Source organism: Chelonoidis abingdonii, chromosome 2 (genome assembly GCF_003597395.2).
Source record: "Chelonoidis abingdonii isolate Lonesome George chromosome 2, CheloAbing_2.0, whole genome shotgun sequence".
In the NCBI taxonomy this organism is placed as follows: Eukaryota; Metazoa; Chordata; order Testudines; family Testudinidae; genus Chelonoidis; species Chelonoidis abingdonii.
In genome coordinates, this window is record NC_133770.1 from 58,679,718 (window position 1) to 58,706,464 (window position 26,747).

The 26,747-nt window shown below is 41.5% G+C and overlaps 1 protein-coding gene across 1 annotated transcript in view; it reads right to left on the minus strand.

The window, feature by feature from the left end:
* Positions 1–26,747, minus strand: part of AGMO (alkylglycerol monooxygenase) — a 302,821-nt gene that overhangs the window by 50,496 nt on the left and 225,578 nt on the right. The gene's annotated exons all lie outside the window — the stretch shown is intronic.

Genomic DNA, 26,747 nt, shown 5'->3' on the forward strand with positions numbered 1-26,747 from the left:
TGCAACAACAAAACAAAGTTACTGAATTAGTGGAAATTGAGGATAAGATGTTTACTCATCTTCTTGTAACTGTTGTTCTTCAAGTTCTGCTGTTCATGGCCATTCCAATCAGGCGTGCGTTCGCCACGTGCACGGTCGTTGGAACTTTTCCCCTCAGCAGCTCCCGCTGGGTCAGCTAGGAAGCCCCCTGGACTGGTGCCACCATGGCACTCAATATGTGACCCTGCCAACCTGACTTCACTTCAGTTCCTTCTTGCCGGCTTCTCTGAAAGAGGGGAAGTAGGGTGGACATTGCAATGGATGTGAACAACACTTCTCGAAGAACAACAGTTACAAGAAGGTGAGTAACCATATTTTCTTCTTTGAGTGATTGTTCTGATTGATTCCAATCAGGTTACTCCCAAGCTCTCCCATGGGGGTGGGGTTGGAGTTAAGGAATCACTGACAGAAGCATCGCTCTGCCAAAAGCTGCGTTGTCTCTAGCATGCTGGATGATGGCATACTGGTGGCAAATGTATGCACTGAGGACCAAGTCACCACTCTGCAGACCTCCTAGATGGGCACCTGGGCGAGAAAAGTGGTGGATGAGGCTTGAGTTCTTATCGAGTGGACTGGGACCTTGGCGAGGTCATAACAGGTACGGATGCAGTCCATAATACAGGAAGAAATGCATTGTGAGGAGACCGGAAGCCCCTTCATCTGGTTTGCCACTATTACAAACAGCCGGGCAGGAAGTCTGGGTGTGACCTGAGCTGTACCTTGTCCTTGTGGAAGACTGTGTGTGTGGGGAGGAGGGTGGATATAGTTCCTTCTTAGTCCTGGGCTTGAAAGCCTTACAAATCTTACAATGCTCAGACTGATGTACCTCCTGTAGACAACTCAGGCACGAGTTGTCACTACTGGGCATAGGCTTCTTGCATACACCGCAACATTTAAATCCTTGGGCTTGAGGCATGCCCTGAAGCCCAAGGCGGGGAGGGCAGAAACGACCCACTCACCAAGTTTATCCTAACTATAGATAACAATAAACTAACTACAAAATAAAAAAACCTGGATAGGACTAAGTAATAGGCTATGCAGTGTTTCCAAAACTTAGGACGCCGCTTGTGTAGGGAAAGCCCCAGTATGTCCCTCGGCCCATGTCACTTCCAGCAGCTCCCATAGGCCTGGAGCAGCAAACCGCGGCCAGTGGGAGCCACGATCGGCCGAACCTGAGGACACGGCAGGTAAACAAACCGGCCTGCTAAGGGCTTTCCCTACACAGGCGGCGTCCCAAGTTTGGGAAACACTAGGCTAAGAGAACACTTGCAAGCAAGTGAAACACAGTTCCAATGCTGTCACGGACGGTAAGAAGGAACTGAAGCAGGGGTGGGTCGGATGGGTCCTACATTGAGCGCCATGAGGGCACCACTCCATGGGGCTCCCTAGCCGGCCCGATGGGAGCTGCTGAGGGAAAAAGTTTCTGATGACCGTGCACACGGCACGTGCACACCTGATTGGAATCGATGTGAACAATCACGCGAAGAAAAACAGGCTCTTTCAGGATTAAAATGTGATACAAGTGTGGGGACAGCATGATGATGTCTCTGTTGCTTCTCTAGGTATCTGCATTTCATTTCTTCACACTCAAAAAGTCACACACAGTTGTTCAATTTACAGATATGCACAATCTCCTGCACTACTAACCCATGCATCAACTATTATTTAACAAACCTATAATACCCCCAAACAATTTTGGTTTAAGATAATGCATTTTATTCCAAGATGGCAGATTTTCAGAATTAAACATGGGTGAATGTGATTTGTGAGACTTTGTCTCTGGTATGGTTACAGAGAAATTATGGATATGTGCACTGTGAAGAACAGGGAAAAGATGAGCAACCTGTGCTCTACAGCAGTGTAATGCAGGAATTAATGTAATGCTGCCAGGGGTCCAAGGGGTATGCACACGCAGTGCCTCTTGCTACAGATACTGGTGCAACAGAACTGGGACCATGAACCTGCTCCCTCAGACATACTATTCAATATTGCTGCAGACAATGCTACTACCTACCCTGTCCTTGTAACCAATGCAGAGGTAAGCATAACTTGGCACTTAGGAAATAACATCTTGTATGATATTCTGCAGGTGTACATTTGAACATTATGTATAACAAGCTGCTGTCTGGGACCTCTTATCAGGATACAGCATGCTCATCTGTGCTGAATTTATGGCTCTTCCCTCTCAGAAAAGTGGCTTAATTTAAAAGGGACAGATTGTCATAAGAATTTCCGAAACTCTATTTCACATACACAAAAAACCTCACAGAAAACAGAAAAATGGGTGTGTCTGTTGGCATATGCAGTTTTGAGTACTCACATCCTATACATCGTTTCAGAGGCTCTTTTGAATGTTTGTCTCAGAGTATTGAAACAGTTCACTTGCATATGCCTGTTCTCAGGCTTCTGTGCAAGTCGCTTGCTGTTTGGTTTGGATCAAAGTATAGCAATTCTGCTGTACTTTTTATTGCCCAGCATCAGACTCACTCAGCTTCCTTCTTGCAACCACGAGGGCTAGAAACCTTGTTTTTTTAAACAAAAGCTTAGATTCTCATGTAACAACATGACTCCAGGGACTGGGTTTTACGGAAAAACAAAAAAAATATTGTGAGACTTGCAATAAAGTCATGAGAGTTGGCAACACTGATATATACAACACAATGTTAAAATCGGTGAATCAGAATCCTATCTCAGTTATACCAATCTAAATTTAAATAACTCAATCAAGGTGAATGGAGTTATTCTGAATAATTCTGGCCCTGTTAGAGGGGATTGAGAGAATGCTGTGTGTCGGAAATGGAATCTTTGGCATTTGAAAAATAGTGTTTTCAAAGCAGAAATGCTAATTTTAGTTGGTCAGACCTGAGGATCTAATGAGTATGAAATTACACTGAAAGAAAGTGACAATGCTCAAATTTAACTCCAATGTAACAACAAAACATGGCTTTAGGACAAGCCATGAAAATGCTAAGACATGAGAGAGGCTCATGCAAAAGCCACAGAGATATGCTTTCAAAAGGAATTCACCTGTAACAGATCAGCATGCTGCATATATATGGTATAGTCATCACATACACAGCATCTGAACCTGCCTGTTTCTACAACAAAAACTATTACTTGAGCTAAAGGAGACTGTCCATTAGCTATAACACTATGTAATGTTAAAAAATCAGTCATGAAAAGGAACATTAGTAACAGATTCAGAGTCTAAGGTCAGAAGGAACCATTGTATCATCTAGTCTACTTCCTGTCCATAATAGGCCCTTAAATTTCACCCAGTTACCCCTGCACTGAGGCCAACAACTTGAGTTTGACTAAAGCATATCTGAACAAAATAAAAGCAGGTTCCTAAGCAAGCTCCAGGTGCCCCTATCTCATCCACTGTAGGGGTGGACTAGGATGAGAAATACATCATTCTCATCTCTGCTTCCCTGAGGGAAAGTCATAGGTTTGCAGTGATGCTCTTCTTCTCAAAGCTTGACCAGCGAATTCATTAATGTGACATCAGGTACATATTAACAATTATTTTTTAAAATAATCCTGAGAATTACAATAGTGGAAATTCTTGTAACAATGTTTTTGCATAATTGAAAAAATGGCTCATTTTTTGGATAATGGAAAATTGTGATGGATACAATTTTTCCTCCCTCCAGAAATGATTTAGCTTGAGTATCACTTTATTGGGAAAATATAGCTTTTATATTAAAGCCATGCAACATTTAAAAATGAATAGCCATGTAATTTTAAAAGTTGTAAATAAAATGATGTAGGGGAGTGACAAATGACATGAAACATCAAAAGAAATATATCCTGTGAAATGCCACAGAACCAAACCAAAACATTCTGCAATTCACACAATTCTATTAAAAACAGAAGAGAATATTTTCACAATGGATCTTTCAAGATTTTGCAAACATCAGGTGTAACGATGTTTAAGTGAAATGTTTGGATTAGTGTCAAAATGTGAAAGTAATGAGTAAGGCTAGTTTTGCAAACACGTCTTTGGTTATTTTGCAAGTTTACAGGAAAGATGAAGAAGTACCAACTAGCAACCTCTCTGCACAAGGAGTGGTGAGCATCTGGGGTTGTTTCCTCTTTATGGAAAAGAAAAAGTCACATCCCACCCAGAGAGAAGAAATGACCCCCATAAAGAATGCAAGTGATCTTGCTTGACCTGTGACGCAAGCATGGTGCTGACCTCTGCTGTTTAACCGTTATGTGTGTTTCTTGTTAGAAAGAGTGAGCAAGTGGTGCACTGCCATAAAGGAATGTGAAGGATATGAATGTCGCTGAAAGTCAGAAGAATGAAATATAGCTTTTGTAAGTGAATGTCTGATGAGTGAAAGGGTATTTGGCTGGCTATGTGGAAGCGGTTTAGGAAAAGAGGAAGGAGGGTAAATGGAGGTGAAAACAAAATAAAACAAAACCTGAAGCTTTTCTTAATCAGTTTCCTTATTTCTACTGTAGGAACTAAGTAACTAAGAGTAACCTTTTTCTTCTCACACAAAAATTTCTTTCTTCAATAAACAAATTAGAAGAGCTAATGGAAATACAGTAGATTATCCTATTTTTGCCCCAGATAGCGGTGTGACTACCAAAGTGCTCACTTACACCTTCTTTTCCATGATTGAGAAATTTTAAGAATGACCATTGGCTTGTACTTCTCTGTGAGAACATTCAGTCTGATGTTAACCACCAACATTCTGAATCTCTTAGAATGATGAATTCTACCATATATATTAGCATGTATTCACGAGAGCATGATTAACCGTCCTTCCCCAGTAGCCATCTATTCCATCTGACCTTTGGCTGCTTCAGTGTTTCCAAAGATACCTGTTTAAAAAATCCAAACCAACCTACTGCTCCTTGGAGATGAGTGTATAATAGATTTTGAACGGTCAGCTCTTCCACACAGTCATTTTAGCTTCACCTGCTCAATGAAGTGCATACCTGCAGTTTACAGGCAATGTTTTTACCAGCAGTGTGGGAAACTCACAGATTCAATTATAAAATATTGTCTTCACTCTTTATGTGGATCTCAGAAGCAGTAATAATTATAAAAATAACATGTATCTAGGCCTTCTGTCAACTATGATTAATTCATAAATTGAAAAGCTGAAGTTAAATTTAATCCAATCAGAAGTCACAAGCCAATGCTTCTCGTTTCGCACTCAAGAGTATAATCCTGTGGTTAAACTACTGGCTGAGATTTAGGATACTTTGGTTCAATTCCTAGGACTGACACCGGTTCCTTTTGTTGCATTAGGCAGATCACTTATTCTCTGTGTGACTCAGTTATTCATCTGTAAAAAGGAGATACTAAGCCTTCCTTTCTTCCCCACTTTGTCTGTTTGGATTGTAAACTCTTCAGGGCAGGAACTGTCTCTTATTATGTGTATAAGAAGAGCTAGCATAAGGGAGCCATGACTGAAGCATAACAATAATATAAAGTAATACTACCACTATTTTCATGGCTTGATTTATCTTTTCGAAGTGTAACAATTTTGAATGTAGCACTTGAAACTGAAAATCCAGGTCTAAGGCCCAGGTCTAAGGCCCATTCTGCATGTCTTATATGAAGTCTGTATATGGATTGTACTGAATCCACTCTACCTGAATATAATAATAAAACCCTACCACGTACTTTTTCCCCAATGGATCCAGAAATGTTTCCTAGAAATTTTACTATTTCTCTGATATCTCAGTCTGGTGCTTCAGAGAGATTAATCTTGAAGCCACAATACCATTTTAAATTGAGTAATAAAATAACTACATCTCTACCCTGATATAATGCTGTCCTCGGGAGCCAAAAAATCTTACCCCGTTACAGGTGAAACTGTGTTATATCGAACATGCTTTGATCCACCAGAGTGCACAACCTCGCCCCCCCTGAAGCGCTGCTTTACCATGTTATATCTGAATTTGTGTTATATCGGGTCGCATTATATCTGAGTAGAGGTGTAGCTCCCATAAATGCTTGGCCACACTATTCTTTCAAATAAATGTCTATTCCATATCATCCTTTCATATAAGGTGAAGGGTGTGTTTACAGAAATGACAAACAATGTTCTGCTGGATACAAAGAGATGTAGCTGGTGGGCCTATAAAGGTTTCTTCTGTTCTAATCAAGTTCATCATCATTCACACTTCTAAATCAAGTGCAGTATGTTTTTTTACACCATATTGTAGGGAACATTACATCTTCTACTCTCGGGACTTACTCAAATACCTCAGCCTGATCCTCGACAAATGCAATTAAAATTCTGGACATGTCCTGAGGTTGAATCCATTAACGTGTAAAGACTTTGACATTTTGGAGTAGCCTCTTTAGGTTACGTGAACAAATAGAGGGGTTTCACTGGCTGTGGAGGAGTCAGGTTTTAGTTACTTGAACTAGGTTAACTTCTTTCATGGATCAAAAAAGACCTCTTGGGGCTTCCAAAGTCTTAATTATTTTAAAGCTACAAGGAATGGTTGGAAGAGTTTTGGATAATGGGAAACATTCTGGGATCACTTCACTCTGGGAAGCTTTTCAGCTGTGACACAAGATCTCAAACTTAAAAGCTCTCCACAGCTGTACTTGGTCCCAAGCCAAATTTCCCTATAACAAAAGATGACTTGTGAAGGAACTATTATACTATATGCAACAAACAACTGCAACACTAAAGATTTGAGAAAATTCATGACAACATTAAACATTGTTAAAATAGTTTTTAAAGGTCAGCTTCTCATGCTTAGACTCACAAAAATGTTCGTTTTTGTATAATCACCTTTATTCCCCAAGTTAAAGTGACAATTATTTTATTATATTAGATGTAAAAGCAGGCTTAGTGGATATGAGAGACAATTAACTTAGAAAAATAAAAAAGAGCATAACCACAACTCTGTTATAGATTAGACTGATAATCAGTAGGATTCTTTTTATTATAACAAGGTTGAGATAACTCATTCTAATAATCTTGAAAATTATTTAAATGCTGACAATTTATTTATTTTTATTAATAAAAACATAATTAGGATACCTATTCAAAGCTCTGGGGGTCCTGACATCACTTAATGGCAGAAAAATATTTCAACACAATGCATTATCACTCACCACTTAAAATAAATACATACCAGGCCATAAGATTGAAGAAAAGATGGGCCTTGCAGCACATCGTGGATATTCACAGGTCAGACTCTAGTAGACCATTATTAGGAGAGCAAATTACTCAGCTGAGGACTTCTTTCAAAAATGTCCTACCCATTTATGATGTGAACACCTCAAGTGCCATAAATGATCTGATCTGTGGCACTGCGGCAGTGAGGTGGAGGGGGTGCTCTTTCACTTAACCAGGTCTCAAACCATTTAGGGTAGTCAGCATGGTCTTAAACTCTGTTCCCATTGACATCAATGAGAGTTTTTCCACTGGCATCAAGTATTTTTGAAAATCCACCCCTGAAGGTTTTATAGGATAAAATAAACACCTTGCATTCCAGCTGGAAACATACTGGCAGCTTTCTGTTTGGCAACAGAGCCCTTCAGTATAAAGAAACACAAGTTAGGCTCTGATTTAATGGGGTTATTTTGTTGGTTTGTTTTGTTTTTTGTATGCAGATCAAAATCCAATATATACTTAAAGATGAGGGGGAAAAAACCCTGGTACATTTATGTAACCCCCCCCTTTAAAAGTGTTTTCTTTGTTTTTGTTGTTGTTTTTTAAAGACCCAGCCAACCTGGAACCATTACAGCCATAGAAGTTACACAAACCGTCAGCCATGCCCCATAAACCTTTACAGCAATGAGAAAAGTGTACTCCAAGAGAGAAAGCTTGGCTCCATTGAAGTAAGTGGCAAAATTTCATTGGGACCACGATTTTGCCCCCAGCAATCAAAGACTTAACTAGAAACTGGTAAAAGCTTTCCCATAATAACCAAACAGAAACAACAAACATGACGACATCCTCTAGTCTTCTTCCAATAGAAGCTCGAATCAGGGTTCACATCTGCTCTGTAAAAGTCAACCCCCCAAAAGGGTGCCATAATCTCTTAGAAGTAATGACTCAATAATATATATAACTTTGAAAAAAATGGGCCCTGCTTAGATTCTCTCCTGATCTATCGTGCTCCTTATTTATAGCATCTCAGCCTTAGACTGCAGACTTTTTGGGGCAGGGACCATCTCTTTGTTAGACGTTTTTATGGTGACTATCATAGTCAGACTATGGGCACTGCCCTAATGCAAAGAATAAATAATAACAGTAACAAATTCACAGTCTCAACACCACTGTCTCATCACTCTGTGTTCATGTGGGCTATTCACGAGACTTCAAAAGGAGAAAGAGAGATGACCGAAAAAGGAGTAAAGGTTTCAGTGGGGAAGGTTTAGGCTGGATAATAGGAAACACTTTTTCACTAGGAAGGTGGTGAAGCACTAGAATGGGTTACCGAGGGAGGTGGTAGAGTCTCCTTCCTTAGAGGTTTTTAAGGTCTGACTTGACAAAGCCTTGGCTGGGATGAGGGGGTTGGACTAGATGACCTCCTGAGGTCCCTTCCAATCCCGATATTCTATGATTCTATGAACTCAGGCCCAGATCTTGCAACAGTTATACACATTAATAATCCCATTGAACATTCTGTATTAAACATTTTAAAGCAAAAGATTTAGGAGAAGCACATTTCAATTAAGCAGAAAACATATATAACAATATATATACTTCATATATTTTCTTAATTATAAAATCACCTTCATTCCATGGAAAATGTCAAGGTTAATGGAACTATAATGTCATTATCTTCCCCCTCTCACTCTTAGGTCCCTATCCTGCAAACACTTATGACCCTGGGTATCTTTACACACATGAGTAGTCCATTGTTAAAACCAGAAGAATTAGAGTCATGAAATTATGAGATGAAAAAGTCTCAGCTCCCTATCAGTGGAGAGAAGTTTTCTATGCTACATTTCTTAGTGCCTTGTATAGTTATGTTTTAAATGTCATTAAGGGATGGAGCTTCTACTGCTACTCAAGGGAGACTACTTCACAAGCTAATAGATTTCACTGTCAATTGTTTCTGTAGAGTTGCTGGAGAATCATTTGCAGTGCTCTGCTCCAGCCTGCGCAATTTAAGAGTTCTGACCACTCCGCTGTTGGGTGCTGCTCCTATTCCCATGGAAACTAACAGTGTAGCACAGAAAACAGGACCACTTGCTTTAAGCTAACCACAGTTGCAAAGAAAGTACTAAAGAACAAATGAGCTTTAACTAGTCACCCTTTCAGAAAACTCACCCTACTCTCTTGAGACAAGCCAACAGCTGTTTCCATGGCAACATGAGCATCTAGCAAACTGTATTATCGAAACTCTTATGTTGCAGATGGTGAGACGGCCTGTGTGTGGTGCTTCTCCAACAAAACTGATAGCTTCATCCTTCAACAAGCTCCTGAATTTTGAAACAGGCTAACTGTGAGAATTAAAGTTTTGCAACTAAAAACAAAAACAAAACAAAAATGTCAAGAGCTTGTCTACATGACAAAGTTGCACTGGTTTAATTTATGGTGTGATTTAAAACTGGTTCAGTTAAAATGGCATGGACAACCATGTGAACATTCTGATTTTGGTTTAAACAGGTTTACTTCATTTTACTTTAAGTCAAGTGGGAACAAGTTTAAGCTAACCTGCAATAAGCCATTCTTAAACTGGAGCATGCCTGCACAGGGATTTGCACCAATCTGAGTTAAAACCAGCGCTACTTCTGCATGCAGACAAAGCCTGAGTTTTGTAGAGAGAGCCACGGTGAAGGAGCTGGTCATGGCTCCCTGATGGTCTCCCTAACCTCATGCACAAGCTGTCATAGTTTAAGGGCTGCTCTAAAATGTACCAGGCCTAATGGCCTCACAACCATAATCATCTGGGGATTGCCAGCCTTGACATGTCCCTCTTGCAGCCCCCAGTGCAAGGGAGGGATAGGAATTACTTTAGGCCTTATGGGGAGCTCCAGATTGCAAGTGTCCCCAGCAGGGGACTTGCAGAAGGTTCCCACTCCCTTTGTGTCACACAACTGAGAATCTGGCTCATTGTATTTTCCCCCCCATTTAGCGAACATCAATGAATTTGTTTATTAAAGCTATGACACCTCAGGGAGTGTAGTTATGTAAGATGACTGCATAACTCGGGCATGTGAAAGCAATCATGCACCCAAAAAGTATGGATAACCAATATAATATATAACAGCACATGTTTTCTGAGCTGTTTATCATTCTGTATAGCTATATCTTTTCTGTATGTGTGCATGCACACACATGACAAAAGGGAAGTGCTAGTGACAGAGAGAATTTGCATTGGTAAGCAATACAAAAAAATACACCCACGAAGAGCTCTATACTCCCACCACAGGCTAAGAATAACTCCCACTGGAGTCATGCTTGGGGGTGTGGTTATACTGAATACTCACATGTCTTGGGTGTGAGAGTGCCTCCAATATAGACAACCATATGCACCCTTTACAGTCAAAAACATAAATCATGTACTGCAGCGAAATAAGTCATCACTCAACAGTAAATGTCATACCAAACTCTATCTTCCCACTCTCTCCGGGTAATTCTTTCAGGAGCAGCAGCTGCTGAGAGCAGATATGTAATCATGTGAGCAACTTGGCTCACAACTAATGAATCAGGTTTGGTTTTCATTTAAAGAATATTTTAACTCAATTTTATTAAAACAAACATTAAAAGCTTTCAAAAGGATTCAGCTGTAGTAAGTGATCAAAGCTGTGGGTATTTAGGCTCCTTATTTTATTGGAATGTTACAATTATGTTAGCAAAGGTTTCCATTCTTTTGTTATAAATTTGTGGCATAGCCCCAGTAATTAAAGAGTGAGCTCACCTCTGCCCCAGCAGTCATGGCAGACGAAGCTTTCCTTTGCCCACTTATCCTCTCAGGGCACTAACTGCTTGATTTTAGCCAGCATGGTATAAAGGGTCTTCTTTCAGATCTTCCTTTTTACTATGCCCTTACATGTCCCTCCACTACCCACTAGACCTTGCTCCTTTTCACCAGACTTAATCACTGAACCTAACCTGGTGAACGTGAAAGAGTCTCAAAAAAGTTTTTGTTTCTGGGTTTAAATTCTGAAACATACAGTACTCTGTTCTTCCACGTACAGAGAGAATTACTTTTGCAATATATCTTGGGACAGATAGAGTTGGGGATAGATTAACTGGGATTTCTACAAAACGGTAGTGCTCATCACGCAACAAGGCCACCAAATCATATTTGAGGTTTATGTTCTCATGGACTGTGACTGAAAGTCATCTCACGTACAAAGTGGGAAGTCTTTGGTGATATTCAAGAAAAGATTATGTATAACCCTGAGCAGAATTGATGCACCGACAAAAGCAGTTGTGCAAAATGCAGGGGTCACTTTGGCAAATCCCAGAGATAGCTTCTGGCCCCATGTAATATTTACCGTAATTAACTATGTATTATTTATTTATTTATTTTGCACCCAAGTAATTTTTATTTAGAACGAATAGTTTAAAAATACAAAATAAAAGAAAATACCTTTCTGCCATTACTTACAGCATCTGGTACCGTATAATGTTTTATTCCTTTTGTCCAGGGACGGGCAGAGTTCTTGAATGTTAGTGGTCATGAAAGCAAGTGATTATTAGCCTGGCTGCTGCAAAATATATTCCAGACCAGTGATGTATTGTGGAGAGCTTCTGGCATGGTGGCTGTTTTTGTGTTGCAAAAATCATTTCAGTTCAGTGGATAAAAGTACGCCAGTGAAGTTTATGAATTTTGTGGCATGAAACTGAAGTGCTTATGAATTACCTTGCACACTGAAGGAGACAACACTGTATGCCCCTTAAATTGACCTACAACATGTTTGTTGCTCCAGAGATGAGATACTCAAGTGCAGAAGAATTCTTTGTAGTATGATGACAACAAGTATACACAAGGAAATTATACTGAGTACACTACATTTATAACACAGAAATACCTAGCAGGACTGGGGGCCTTTAGGAATTACTCACATGCATAACTTAAAAAAAATGTGTACATCTTTGCAGGATCTGGCCCACCGTTTGCTACTATGTATATCACATATAGCAAATTGCAATACTCAAGTCTGAATTGTTTCTAGTATTAAAACACAGTGTCTTTCAGAATCCTATCACACTATTTTGTTTGTACCCAGTGTAGTCTCATAAACAAAGAGAGATTCATTTTTAATGAAATGCAGGCAAAGGTTATGCAATTCTACTGGGTTGTAATTTGTTTGATTCAATATGGAAAAATCTAGCTAGATAAAAAAAAATCATTTTGACTTCTGCCTTAGAAGGTCTGGCAAAATTCTTGGTTAACAGAATTTCTGCTACGTGCTGTTTGTGTTCCAGGTAGCACAATACTTAATAATCTCCAAGAAATGTTGCCTCCTGGCTTAATAATTACTTTCTATGACCTTCCTGACAAATGCCAATTAATTGATTCTCATGTGAGTTAGTTCTTATTGCTTATAATTTGTCATTCAAAATTAAGTTCAAAATCAGATGGCAACTAAGGTGCAATGAGTGATATTTTAATTACTGTAGTTTAATATGTAGATATGTTATGGCTACTGTAACAAACAAATTATTTATGAATATTTGGGACATGTTAAAAACCACTGCCATGCTCAAGAAATCTTGAAAAAGGTGCTCGGTAATACCATATCTTCATAAATATTCTGTATTTCCTTTTCAATCCAGTTTAGTTTATGAGACTTGACAAAACCAAGCCCAGGTCAGACAAGCTATACTCAAAAGCTCTGCTGTCTTACTAAAAAAAATGGCAGGGGAGAATGCAATATGTTGCTTGTAATCCTCACTCACCCACTATAGTAACTGTGCTTTTTAGGATTTTTAAAAAGTATAAACAGATTTTCTGACTTGACTGCAATTTTGGAAAGTTCATCTTTGATTTTTATTTTTTAAAGTAATCTGATCATAAATTTGTATTAAAAGATAGTACACTCTGCCCTCACTTGCTGTGTAGTAGTCCAATCCTTGCTTTCAGTATTGGGGATGTTTTCTGAAGAAGGGATATTTTTTCATTTGTTCTAAGATGTAATAAGCCATGGAGAAATTAAGGTTATGTTAGTTTTGTAAGGCTTTTCAGAAGACAATTGAGATGACTGTAGCAATAAGAAGTGGTAGAAAGTTTAAATGGCTGTAAAGTTTGCCAGTATGGACTATTGTCAATAGTGACTATCTTGGAAAAGCACCAAAATCCTGGGGGACAATAAATAAAAAAGTTAATGGGCGCTCATTAAAAAACTACGTCTAATCACAATGATTTCCAGGACTCTTTCAGATCTCAGAAGAGTTCAGCTGGCCAAAACAGATTCTCTGTTCATTTTCTGCTAGACGCAACATACGTGGAAAGCCAGAAATGGAGCTGTTTGTAGATCCCTGATTCTCTACTCCATCCCCAGTGCCCATTAGAGCAACCAAAGGACTCCTTTAATTTGTGTCAGCTGCAACGGAACCTCTAATGGATCATAGATTTTGAGACCAGAAGGGACTATTATTAATGCTGCATGTCTGTCACTGAGGTCACGGATTCTATGACTTTCCGTGACCTCTGTGATTTCTGTGGTGGCCAACGTGGCTGGCTCTGGGGCTGCTCGAGCAGATCAGGCAGTCCCTGCTGGGGCAGTTTGGATGTGGGAAGGAGCTAAGGGCTGGGGATGAAGGCTGGGGTGGCGCTTACTTCAGGGGGGCTCCCTTGAAGCGGCCAGCATGTCTCTGCAGCTCTTAGGCAGAGGGACCAGGGGGATCTGTGTGCTGCCACTGCCTATGGGTACCACTCCGCAGTTCCCATTGGCTGCAGTTCCTGGCCAATGGGAGCTGTGGAGCTGGAGCTCGTGGTGGGGGCAATGCATGGAGCCCCCTGGTATTCCCTGCCCCTAGGAGCTGAACAGATATGCAGAGCTGAGTAAGGAACCTGCCATGCCTGCCAGCTCTCCCCGATCCCAGCACCAGTGGAGGTCCTGGCTACACGCTAACACCCCCCTCCCACTCCAGCACCTGCGGTGCCCTCAGACCCCCTCCCCCAAGCACCCATGGCCCCCCAGACCAAGTTTTTTGTTAGGGGTAGATAGTACAAGTCATGGACAGCTAATGGGCCTTGAATTTTTGTTTACTGCCCGTGACCTGTTCGTGCCTTTTGCTAAAAATACCCGCTACTAAAATGTAGCCTTAACTATTACGTTCATCTAGTCTGACCTCCTACATAACACACATCAGAAAATTTCACCAGTGATTCCTCATCAGGTCATGAATACTGGTTGAATTAGAGGATAATTTTCAAAAGACATTCAATCTTGACTTAAAGACTTCAAGTGCTAGAGAATCCACCACATCCTTTGGTAAAGTTTTAACAATTTATTATTTCTTGTCTGAATTTTTCTACTTTCTGCCTCTGTTATGGATCTTGTATGCAGGTATGTATAGAACATGATGAATTGATCTACTAATCTTCCATTTGTTACAATGAATAGACTGATCTTTAGTCTCTGACTTTAAGAAAGGCTTTCCAAACCTTGAATCATTCTAATAGCTCTTTTCTGAACCTTTTTTTCCAGATTCTCAACACCCTTTTACAAGTCCGAATAAGTTCATTGGGAAGCTTCCTATTTATGTAAAACTTTCTGGAGTTCCTTGCTTTAGGAATACTCAGTTTATATGCTTTTGACTCTGCTTCTAAAACTGTGTCAGTTTCCCGATACCATATGCTTTGTTGGCCCAGAAATGTCAAACATGTTTGAACTTCCAGATGTATTTAATATTCATATTCAACTGTGCACTTACTGGTAAATATTCCTAATAAGCAAACAGTTAAACGAAAAATCACTTTTCTGTCTAAAAAATCAGGTACTTACTGTACTTACAAAAAACAACAATAATGGTAATAAAGAAGTTAATGAAAAAATATATTGGTGTCTATCTTTTCTGCTTTGTTTACGTTGTACAATTGACATCATCTGGAGAATGGTCAGTTGCACTGTTTCCAGGGCTCAGCCATTTAGCTTCTCCCTTGCTGAACAGCCCCTTTTAAAGGTAAACAAGATATAAAATGCTTTTAAAAGGAAGTTCCAGTAAAATGCCGGGCATACTATTTCAAGGGTACTCATCAGAAATTAATTTTTTTAATTTATCAATTACAAAAATCACACAAAACCTCTCAAGTTGAATGTTCCCTTAAAACAAATAATAATTTTTTTTAAAAAAAAGTATCACTATGTCTGTAGCTAACGGAAACAACTTATTTTTTACTGGCTACCACATAGGAGCTAGAGGCATCTATACTTCCCAGTTGTTCTCAGTTAATGGGAAAACTAGGAAATCAATTATAGCCAAATGTCAGATATATCAATTATAATGTCAGTATGCCTACTTGGTACACTTTTGAAATTTGAGGGCTACATTAATGAACCATGGGTCAAATTCAGGCCTGAAGCATGGATAACTATGGTTGATTTCAGAATGATGTATATGGTAACAAATAAAAATAAATGCTCTTAAAGTTTAATGGAATGTTGAGTGGTCTTTAGAATTTCACATGTGAAAGGCACTTTCTGTGGAGAGGAAAGAAAGTCAAGGTTCTAGAGGGTTAACCTCACATCAAAAAAGTGCTTGTTTCAAACTTTCCAGATATATTGGTACTGACTCATCTCTGTTGATTTCTAATTTAAAACAGTTATTGGACCTTCAGCAGGCACAAGAAGCATATGAATGTCTTGATTTCATCATGTAGCGCGGAAATGTGATATTTTCTATTTCTAAATCGTTTTAATGAAAATCTGATTTGAGAAAACTCTCTAAATGAAAAAAGCCAAATGTATTGGTCTGATCATTTAAGTTTTCATGCTTTAGGGTAGCACAATATAAATGATGAACAATCCTCAAGATATTAGAATCTTGAGATATCCAAAGTCTACCCAAATTAACTGAATAACAGACCTCATTCTGTACTGATTGCACAAAAAGAACTTCTATGGGTGGGAATTAAGCTATCAATCTGCAAAACTGAGCTAAAAATGTCACAAGAAGGATAAATTTCTTATGCATCAGAGGGGTAGCTGTGTTAGTCTGGATCTAAGCAGCAAAGAGTCTGTGGCACCTTATAGGCTAACAGACATCCTGGAGCGTGAGCTTTCGCGGGTGAATACCCACTTCGTCGGATGCTTTCTTATGCTGGTTTAGCACTTCCACTCCATGCCAGAATCTGGAGATATTATTTATTTTTTTAAGAAGTATCTGAATATTTCAGAAACTTAGGGTTGACATGAGTGCAGTTCTTAAAAAAGGATTAAGTGCCTGCAAGATTTTTTAAATTATCTTATTTTATGCACACAGGCATAGGGTTAGTGACACAGGCCACATAGCACTGTATATCAGTGCATATGGGGCTCAGTCCAAGCCCAATAACTTCAGTGCTCCTAAATCACGTAGGTGCTTTAGAAATTTTCGCCCTAGGGAGCCTAAACATGGTTTTAGAGATCTAACGTTAGACTCCTATTTCTTGAAAATTTTGGCCTAAAATTTTTTTTAAATATTTTTTCCTGTGGTTTCTTCGGCTTTCTGCACCAGTGTGAAAGTCAGAATCTATTTTTCAGCTAAAACAACTGCCCCAAAACATAGCTTAAAGAACAATTTAATTTTTTTATTCCCCACATAATAGATTTTCTTCTAAATCAGCCATTAGCCAGTCATTTCCTAGTTCCCTTCCTCTAACTGAGAGAAGCTAGTAGATGGTTTCCACTGAATACCGCTGCTGTCCATAGATGAAGAGGCAGGTCAATCTTGCAGACCATTTCATGTCTGCTAGAGATTAACCACAGCACTTTTGACCATGTCTAGAGTGTCCTCTGGAAAATTTATATTTACAATGAAAAATCATTCAGTTCTCTAAACCAGGATTACGACGTCTAACTTCCATCTCATTAGCACAATACTAATAAAAGATAATTTACTATTAGATTTTGTTTTGTGCACAGTAACTATGGCACCTTTTTATTTCGATTAAGTGAGTCATCTCCCAAACTGGACCTAAGGATGACTATGGTGTCAATGCAACTAAATTGGCTTGATAATTAACAGTATCATGCCATGGTGTTTTAATTATACCATTTTAAGTATGTTTATAGGCACAGTATTATTTTAAATCATGTTGGGCTGTTGGTTGAAAAAGTATACAGTACGATATGAACTTAAATACATACTTTAGATCAAAATTATGCAAGTAAGTGTAAATTAATAAAAATATTGTTATGACAAGTAAACAAGAATGCGAAATATAATTACAAGATGCTACACATGTCTCTAAAGCTATACAATTGTGTGATATAGTATGCTAGTTGAGAAATACTCCTAGATATGATAGTGTAATTAAAGATTGTATAATTATAATACATACACAGATGGGGATAAAGTTCTGCGTGCAACCTTGTATTTGTCATTCCCTGACTTAAAAGTGACTAACTCCTCTTCATGTATTTTTGTTTTTAATTTGGAATAATTATATATCTCTTTAGAAACATTAAGTGCAAAACATTATGGGCAGTCAGTGACAAATGGCTTAAAGCAATTGTTGACCTAACTGATTGGGAACATAAAATTTAAATTTGGAAGTGTTAATGAAAATGGTCAATTGTTCAAAGACATCCTACTGGATGCCCAAAAAGCCATGAAAAGAGACAATGGACAAAAAAACATCCTTACCAAAAGGAGCTGTGAAAGCAGTTAAAATACATAGAAAATCAATATATAAAGAATGGAAGAAAGGGAAAGTTAATGGCAATGAATATAAATTACAAATTAAAAAATGTAGGCAACTGATAAGGGAATGAAAGAAATCAATGAAATATCAATGGTCAATAGGATTAAAGACAATAAGAAATGGTTGTAGGGGACAACCTTGGTTTGAGTGATCATGAGCTAATCCAGTTCAAACTAGATGGAAGGATAAACAAAAATAGATCTGGGACTAGGGTTTCTGACTTTTCAAGGGCTAACTTTAAAGAATTAAGGAAATTAGTTAGGGAAGTGGATTGGACTGAAGAACTTGTGGATTTAAATGCGGAGGAGGCCTGGAATTACTTTAAGTCGCAGCTGCAAAAGCTATCAGAAGCCTGCATCCCAAGAAAGTGGAAAAAAACCATAGGCAGGAGTTGTAGACCAAGCTGGACGAGCAAGCATCTCAGAGAAGTGATTAAGAAAAAGCAGAAAGCCTACAAGGAGTGGAAGATGGGGGGATTAGCAAGGGAAGTTACCTTAGTGAGGTCAAGAACATGTAGGGATAAAATGAGGAAGGCTAAAAGCCAGGTAGAGTTGGACCTTGCAAAGGGAATTAAAAACCAATAGTAAAAGGTTCTTATAGCCATATAAATAAAGAAGAAAAGAAGAAAGAAGAAGTAGGACCTGCTAAACACTGAGGATGGAATGGAGGTTAAGGATAACCTAGGCATGGCCCCAATATCTAAATAAGTACTTTGCCTCACTCTTTAATAAGGCTAATGAGGGGCTTAGGGATAATGATGGAAGATGACAAAACGGGAATGAGGATATGGAGGTAGATATTACCAACATCTGAGGTAGAAGCCAAACTTGAACAGCTTAATGGGACAAATCGGAGGGCCCAGACCCAATCTTCATCCAAGAATATTAAAGGAACTGGCGCATGAAATTGCAAGCCATTAGCAAGAATTTTTAATGAATCGGTAAACTCAGGGGTTGTACCATACAACTGGAGAATTGCTAACGTAGTTCCTATCTTTCAAGAAAGGGAAAAAAGTAATCCGAGTAATTATAGGCCTGTTAGTTGATTGTTAATGTGTAGTATGTAAGGTCTTGGAAAAAATTTTGAAGGAGAAAGTAGTTAAGGACATTGAGGTCATGGTAATTGGGACAAATTACAACATGGTTTTACTAAAGGTAGATCATGTGGCCAAACCAACCTGATCTCCGTCTTTGAGAAGGTGACAGATTATTTAGACAAAGGAAATGCAGTAGATCTAATTTACCTCGATTTCAGTAAGGCATTTGACACGGTTCCACATGGGGAATTATTAGTTAAATTGGAAAGATGAGGATCAATATGAAAATTGTAAGGTGGATAAGGAACTGGTTAAAGGGAGACTCCAACGGTTGTTCTGAAGGTGAACTGTCAGGCTGGAAGGAGGTTACTAGCGGAGTTCCTCAAGGATCGGTTTTGGGGACAATCTTATTTAACTTTTTTATTACTGACCTTGGCATAAAGAGCGGGAATGTGCTTATAAAGTTTGCGGATGACACAAAGTTGGGGTGTATTGCTAACACAGAGAAGGACCGGATATCATACAGGAGGATCTGGATGACCTTGTAAACTGGAGTAATAGTAATAGGATGAAATTTAATAGTGAAAAGTGCAAGGTCATGCACTTAGGGATTAATAATAAGAATTTTAGATATACATTGGGGAACACATCAGTTGGAAGCAACAGAGGAGGAGAAGGAACTTGGAGTATTGGTTGATCACAGGATGACTATGAGTCGCCAATGTATTGATATGGCCATTAAAAAAGCAAATGTGGTTTTAGGATGCATCAGGCGAGGTATTTCCAGCTAAAAGATAAGGAGGTGTTAGTATTGTTATATAAGGCACTGGTGAGACCTCATCTGGAATACTGTGTGCAGTTCTGGTCTCCCCATGTTTTAAGAAGGATGAATTCAAACTGGAACAGGTTCAGAGATGGGCTACTAGGATGATCCGAGGAATGGAAAACCTGCCTTATGAAAGGAGACTCAAAGAGCTTGGCTTGTTTAGCCTAGCCAAAAGAAGGCTGCAGGGGGATATGCTTGCTCTTTATAAATATATCAGGGGATTAACATTAGGGAGGGAGAGGAATTATTTAAGCTTAGTACCAATGTAGACACAAGAACAAATGGGTACAAAACTGGACATTAGGAAGTTTAGACTTGAAATTAGACGAAGGTTTCTAACCATTAGAGGAGTGAAGTTCTGGAACAGCCTTCCAAGGGAGTAGTGGGGCAAAAGACATATCTGGCTTTAAACTAAGCTTGATAAGTTTATGGAAGCCTATTCTCTACAATCACAAGGTGTAACAGCCATCTGTCCACACAGTGTAAATCTCAACTGCAGCCCAGAACAGCAAAAGGAAAGTTCTGAAAAGGCTCAGGAGAAGAAAGTTTGTGTAGGGGCTCAAAGGAACAAGGAGAGATGGAAGAGGAAGGGCTCAGAGGGTTTGAAAGAGCACTTAGACTCTGATGGGCCCTTAAGGGTTTCCGATGGGGACAATGAAGGAGGAAGACAGGCCTCCAGAAATCTGAGGGTCCAGAGACAGGGAAGAGTAGTGTGGATTCTCTGCAGCTTGAGGTCTTCAAACCACAATCTGAAGACTTCAATAACTCAGACATAGGTTAGGGGTTTGTTATAGAAGTGGATGGGTAGGGTTCTGTGGCCTGCTTTGTGCAGGAGGTCAGACTAGATGATCATATCGGTCCCTTCTGACCTATGAGTCTATGAGTCTATAAGAAGATATTTTAAAAGCACATTAGGAACAAAAAGAACCCTAGGTCTGGCACAGATCCATTGCTAGATGCAGATGTAAAATCATAAATAGTGGTGCAGAAAAGGTAAAAATGTTCAATGGATATTTCTGTTCTGTATTTGGAACAAAGCAGGAAGATCTATGCATTCCATATGATTTTGTGAATGGCAAACAAAGTTTACCATCTGAAACAAAGGAGGACATGAGGCAGCATCTGCTAAAATGAAGCATGTTCAAATCAAGACACCGGGCCCAAATAACTTATGTAAAGGAACTAGCTAAATTGCTCTCTGAACCACTAATGTTAATTTTGAACAAATCTGGGGAAATTCCAAAGGATCTGAGACTGCAACACAATTTCAATATTTAAAAAGAGCAAAGGAATGACAATAAATTATAGACTGGTTAGCCTGATGTCAAAACTAGGCAAACCAATGGAATGGTTAATTTGGGACTATATCAACACAGAATTAAAAAGTAAATATATAATTAATGCCAGTCAATATGATTTTAACAGAAAGTAGGTCTTGTCAAATAAACCTATTATCTTTTTTCAACAAGATTCCGGGTCCGATTGATAAAGGAAACTGTGTAGGGAGTGGGGTGTGGGTGGTCAGGCACCAAGCCAAAAGTCAGAGCTGGTGCCAGCTGTGGAGCGAAAGGTCAGATCCAGAGACAGCACCAGGAGGAGGGCATATGAGCAGGGAACTGGAGAGAGGCAGGAACACAGGAACTGGGAAGATATGGGAGTGTTGGACAAAGAGGACAGGAATAGAAGGGGAGGCAGGGTTCAGGAGTCAGATAAGCAGGTCAGGTACACAGTATCAGCCAGCCAGGGATTCCTCTATTTGCTCAGGCAACTTCTTGTGCCTCTTTCTGGTTCAAATAGAGCTTCCCAGCCAACTGGCAGTGCTGGACATTCACGGATAGAGCCCTTTGTGAGGCAGTACTTTGCTGGCTCCCTTCTCCAGTTGTTCAGTTGAGCTGGTGGATGGCAGCTCTGGTCTGTGCACAGCCTGGGTAGCTGGATTTGAGGCCTGTGATCCTTCACATAATTCCCTCCCCAGTGTGCCCTCAAGGCAGGTGTGGGCCAGGTTTTCCAGGGTGGTTTTGGTGAAAAGTGTTTATCAGGTCAGGAGCATAGACATTCTCCACCAGTTCCCAGCAGTGCTCTTCTGCACCATAGCTTTCCCAATCCACAAAATACTGGAGTCTACTTCATCTGATTTTGGTACCAAGGATCTCATGGATGATGGACACGTTGTGATCTTGAATACGTATCAGTGACGTGGGTGGTTGGGAGCAGTGAAAGAATGGGTCCAGAAGCTGGGGCTTCAGGAATAATATGTAGCAAACGGGGTGTATTTGGAGAGTAAGTCAAATTGAAAGGTAACTGGATTAATTTGGCAGTGAATTTGGTAGGGACCACGGATCTGATAGTCCAACTTGTGAGATGGCCTGTTCATGTATAGGCTTTTTATTGAGAGACATACCTTCTGGCCTACTGAAAGGGTGGGCCCCTCCTGTTGTCAGTAGTCTGCATATTGTTGGTATCTATTCTCTGCGACCTTCAGGTGAACGTTTACATCACATTGCTGGTCCAGGGCTGCTGGGTTGTGGAAAGTTGTGGGTTGCTATGGGTAGAATTGAAAGTGGAGCCCATAATTAAAAAAAAAAAGAAAAAAGGGGGGCGGCTCTGCCCCACTGACTCGTGTTCTGCATTATTGTATACAAACTCAGCATGGGGCAGAAGTAAGGGCCAGTCATTCTGGTGGAAGATTATGTAGCATTGAAGATACTGCTCTGGGATCTGGAAGGCTCTCCCTGCTTGACCATTAGTTTGAGGCAGTAGGTGGAGGAGAAGGAGGAGCAGATGCTCAAAATCTGGAAAGCTTCTCACCAGAAGTGGGAGATAAATTGTGCACCACCACTGGAGATGATGCATTATTGGAGCCATGGTGGTGGACACCTTGGTCCACTCAGAGCCAGCTGATTTCCTGGGAGGAGGGCAGGCCAGTGTAGGGGATGAGATATGCCATCTTTGTGAGGCGGTCCACTACTGTCAGAATGGGTGTGAACCAATTGGACTTGGGTAGCTCTACTACAAAATCTGAGGGAATGGCTGTCCATTGGCCAAGCGGAATCTTGAGCAGTCTAAGGGGTTTATTGTGAGGCACCTTGGAGTAGGCACATACATTGCCTTAGGAGACCAAAGGAAAAGACAGTTACCTGTTTCCTAACTGATGTTCTTTGTGAAATGCTGCTCATATCCATTCCATATTAAATGTAGGCTTGCCACATGCACCAGTGCCGGAAGTTTTTCCCTCAGCAGTATCCATAGGGGAGTGGCTATGATCCCTTCTGGAATGGCACCCATGTGGCATGGTATAAGGGGCGTTGCTGGCTTCCCCCACCCTCAGTTCCTTCTTGCAAAAAACTCTGACAATGGGGAAGGAGGATGGGTTGTGGAATGGACATAAGCAACACATCTTGAAGAACACCAGTTACGGAAAGGTAACTGTCTTTCCTTCTTAGAGTGCTTGCTCATGTCCATTCCACATTAGGTGACTCCCAGCAGTTCCCATGGAGGTGGGTTGGATTTCACGACTGAGCAGATTGTAACACAGCTCTGCCGAACATAGCATCATTTCTGGCCTGCTGAGTGATGTCATAATGAGACGTGAATGTTGTGGACCAAGGACCATATTAAGGCTCTACAGATGTCCTGGATCGGGATATGTGCCAGGAAGGCTGCCAAAGGCGCCTGCACTCTAGTCGAATAGGCTCTGACGATCAGCAGCGGCAGGACCTTTGATAGCTCATAATAGGTCTCTATGCAAGAGGTGATCCAGTTGCAAATCTTCTGTGAAGAAATTGGAAGGCCCTTCATCCTATCCGTCGTAGTAATGAAGAGCTGGGTCGATTTACAGAAAGGCTTGGTACGCTCCAAGTAAAAAGTCAAGGCTCTCCAGACATCCAGCGCGTGTGGATGCCTCTCCTCAGCAGTTTTGTGCGGCTTGGGACAGAACACAGGCAGGAATACATCCTAGCTCATGTGGAAGGAAGATACCACATTCGGCAGGAAGGCTGGGTGGGGCTGCAGCTGGACCTTGTCCTTATAAAACACTGCATAAGGCGGTTCCGTGGTCAAGGCCTTATTCTCTCAGACTCAACTCACTGACATCACCACCACCAGGAAAGCGACCTTCCAGGACACGTAGGAAAGGGAGCAGTAGCCCAGCGGCTCGAACAGCGGGCCAGTGAGCCTGGAGAAGACCAGGTCAGGGTCCCACTATGGGATAGGGGCCTGTACCTGTGGGTAAAGCCTCTCGAGGCCCCTCAGGAACCTGACAGTCATACCATGAGAAAAGACTGTCTGACCTTGGATCGGCTGGTGGAATGCAGAGATGGCCACAAAGTGCACTCTGATGGAAGAATGCACCAGACTCTGGTTCCTGAGCTGCAGTAAGTAGTCCAAGATGGACTGCACTGAAGAACATGAGGGAGAAATGCCATGATCCAATGCCCGGTGGAAAAACCTTGTCCACTTGGACTGGTAAGATAGTCTCGTGGATGGCTTCCTATTTCCCAGGAGGACCTGGAGCATGGAACATCCACGCCTAGAGGTGTAGACAGTCAAAGTTGGGGTGTAGGAGCCAATCATGATCCTGTGACAGCAGGTCCGGCTGGTAGAGAAGGGATCAGGGAGGGGCCACCGCCATGTTCATGAGCATGCCAAACCAGTGCTGGTGAGGCCATGCAGAGGTGATCACAATGGCCTGTGCCTTGTCCCTCTTGATTTTTACTAGGACCCGGCTGACCAGAGGGATCAGAGGGAATGCGTATATCAGATCCCTGGCCCACGACAGGAGGAAGGCATCAGCGAGGGAGCCCTGGCTCAGGCCCTGCTGGGAGCAAAACTGATGGCATTTTCTGTTTTGCCTGGTGGCAAACAGATCTACTTGGGGAGTTCCCCACCTCTGGAAGATCATGCAGGCCACCTCATGTGGAGCAACTACTCGGGATAAGAGGAAAAGTCCCTGCTGAGGTGATCTGCTAGGGCAATCCTGATGCTGGGGAGGTGACCAGCTTCCAAATGGATGCTGTGGCCAGTGCAGAAGTCCCAGAGATGGAGAGCCTCTTGGCAGATAGCCAATGAGTGTGCTCCTCCTTGCCTGTTGATGTAGAACATCAAGGCCATATTGTCTGTCAGGACTCTCACTACTTTTCCCAACAGGTGCAGCAGGAAAACCGCACAGGCCAGCCACTCTGAGCTCCTTGACATTTATGTGTAATGTTGTCTCCTCCAGGGTCCACATTCCCTGGGTCCAGAGATGTCCAAGGTGCGCACCCCAGCTGAGGTCCAAAGCATCCAATACTAGCTTGACAGATGGAGCGAGACGAGACTGTCAAATGGGACTCCTTTCAGGACCTTCTCATCATTGGTCCACCACCACAGTGAGGTGAGAACAGCTGGAGGACTCTCTTTTCCAAGTGGTCGCTGGATTGTGAATAGGTGGATGCCAGCCATTGCTGCAGGAGCCTCATGCAGAGCCTGGCATGGTGGACCACATATATGCAAGCTGCCATGTGACCTAGCAGGCGCAGGCATACCCTGGCTGTTTTTAGGGTGAACGCAGACACTTATGCGATGAGGTCCAGCAGGGCCTGAAACCTGTCTAATGGCAGGAACACTCTCGCCCGGGTCAAGTCGAGCACAGCCCCAATGAATTCTATACTTTGAACTGGCACTGACGTGGACTTTTTGTGGTTGACCAGTAGTCCCAAGGAGCGGCATGTGGCTTGTAGTACAGTGACATTGCATTGGACCTGAGCCTTGGAGTTGCCTTTGACCAGTCAGTCACTGAGGTATGGGAAAATCTGGATAACCCAACACCTGAGGTAGGCCATGACTACTGCCATGTACTTGGTAAACACCCTTAGTGCTGCAGCCAGGCGAAATGGAAGGACCATAAACTGGTAGTGGGCCGAATCAATTGTAAAACGGAGAAAGCATCTATGTCCTGGGAAGATCGCTATGTAAAAGTATGCATCTTTCAGGTCGAGGGTGGCATAACAGTCTGCCAGATCCAGGGAGGGGATAATGGAGGCCAGGGAGAACATACAAAACGTTAGCTTCTTTAGGTATCTGTTGAGGTCTCGCAGGTCCAGGATGGGACGCAGTCCACCCTTTGGCTTTTGGGATTAGAAAATACAGGGAATAGAAACCATTGTTCTGGTAAGGAGGCAGGACCTCCTCCACCACCCCCAGCTGTAAGAGCCCTGCTTGAGAAGACTCTCGTGAGAAGGGTCCCCGAAGAGGGAAGGGAAGGGAGGGTGGGGGGGTGCGTGAAAATAAATTAGAGGGTGTAGCCGTGTGCACCGTACTGAGGACTCAGTAGTCCGAAGTTATCGCTGACCATGCCGGGAGGAAAAAGGAAAGGTGATTGCAAAAAACTAAGAATATTGGATCTAGGAAATAGACTGGTAGATTGCCCTCGGACGTATCCTGAAAATGAGTTTTTAGCTCCTTGCTTGAGCAGGTTGAGCCAAACTGGGCAGAGAGTGGGGGCAGGTAGTTCGTGCACTGTCTTTAGTCCCTGGGCTTTTTGTGCAGTGGATCCTGCCAGGGTTGGCTCCCTTGCCACTGGGGAAGTTGCAGTTTGAACCACTGATGTGCTGGGCCCGGAATGTAGACCCCTAGCATTTTTAGGGTGGTTTGAGAGTCCTTCAGCCAATGTAATTTTTTGTCTGTCTGCTAAGCCTCAGGCCTGGTCTACGCTACACGTTTAAACCGATTTTAGTAGTGTTAAACCATGTAACCCTGCACCTGTCCACACATCGAGGTCCTTTATATCTATATAAAGGGCTCTTAAAACCGGTTTCTGTACTCCTCCCCAACGAGAGGAGTAGCGCTGAAATCGGTATTGCCATGTTGGATTAGGGTTAGTGTGGCCACAAATTGACAGTATTGGCCTCTGGGTGGTATCCCACAGTGCACCACTGTGACCGCTCTGGAAAGCAATCTGAACTCGGATGCACTGGCCAGGTAGACAGGAAAAGCCCCGCAAACTTCTGAATTGCATTTCCTGTTTGCCCAGCATGGAGTTCTGATCAGCATGGGTGGCGATGCAGT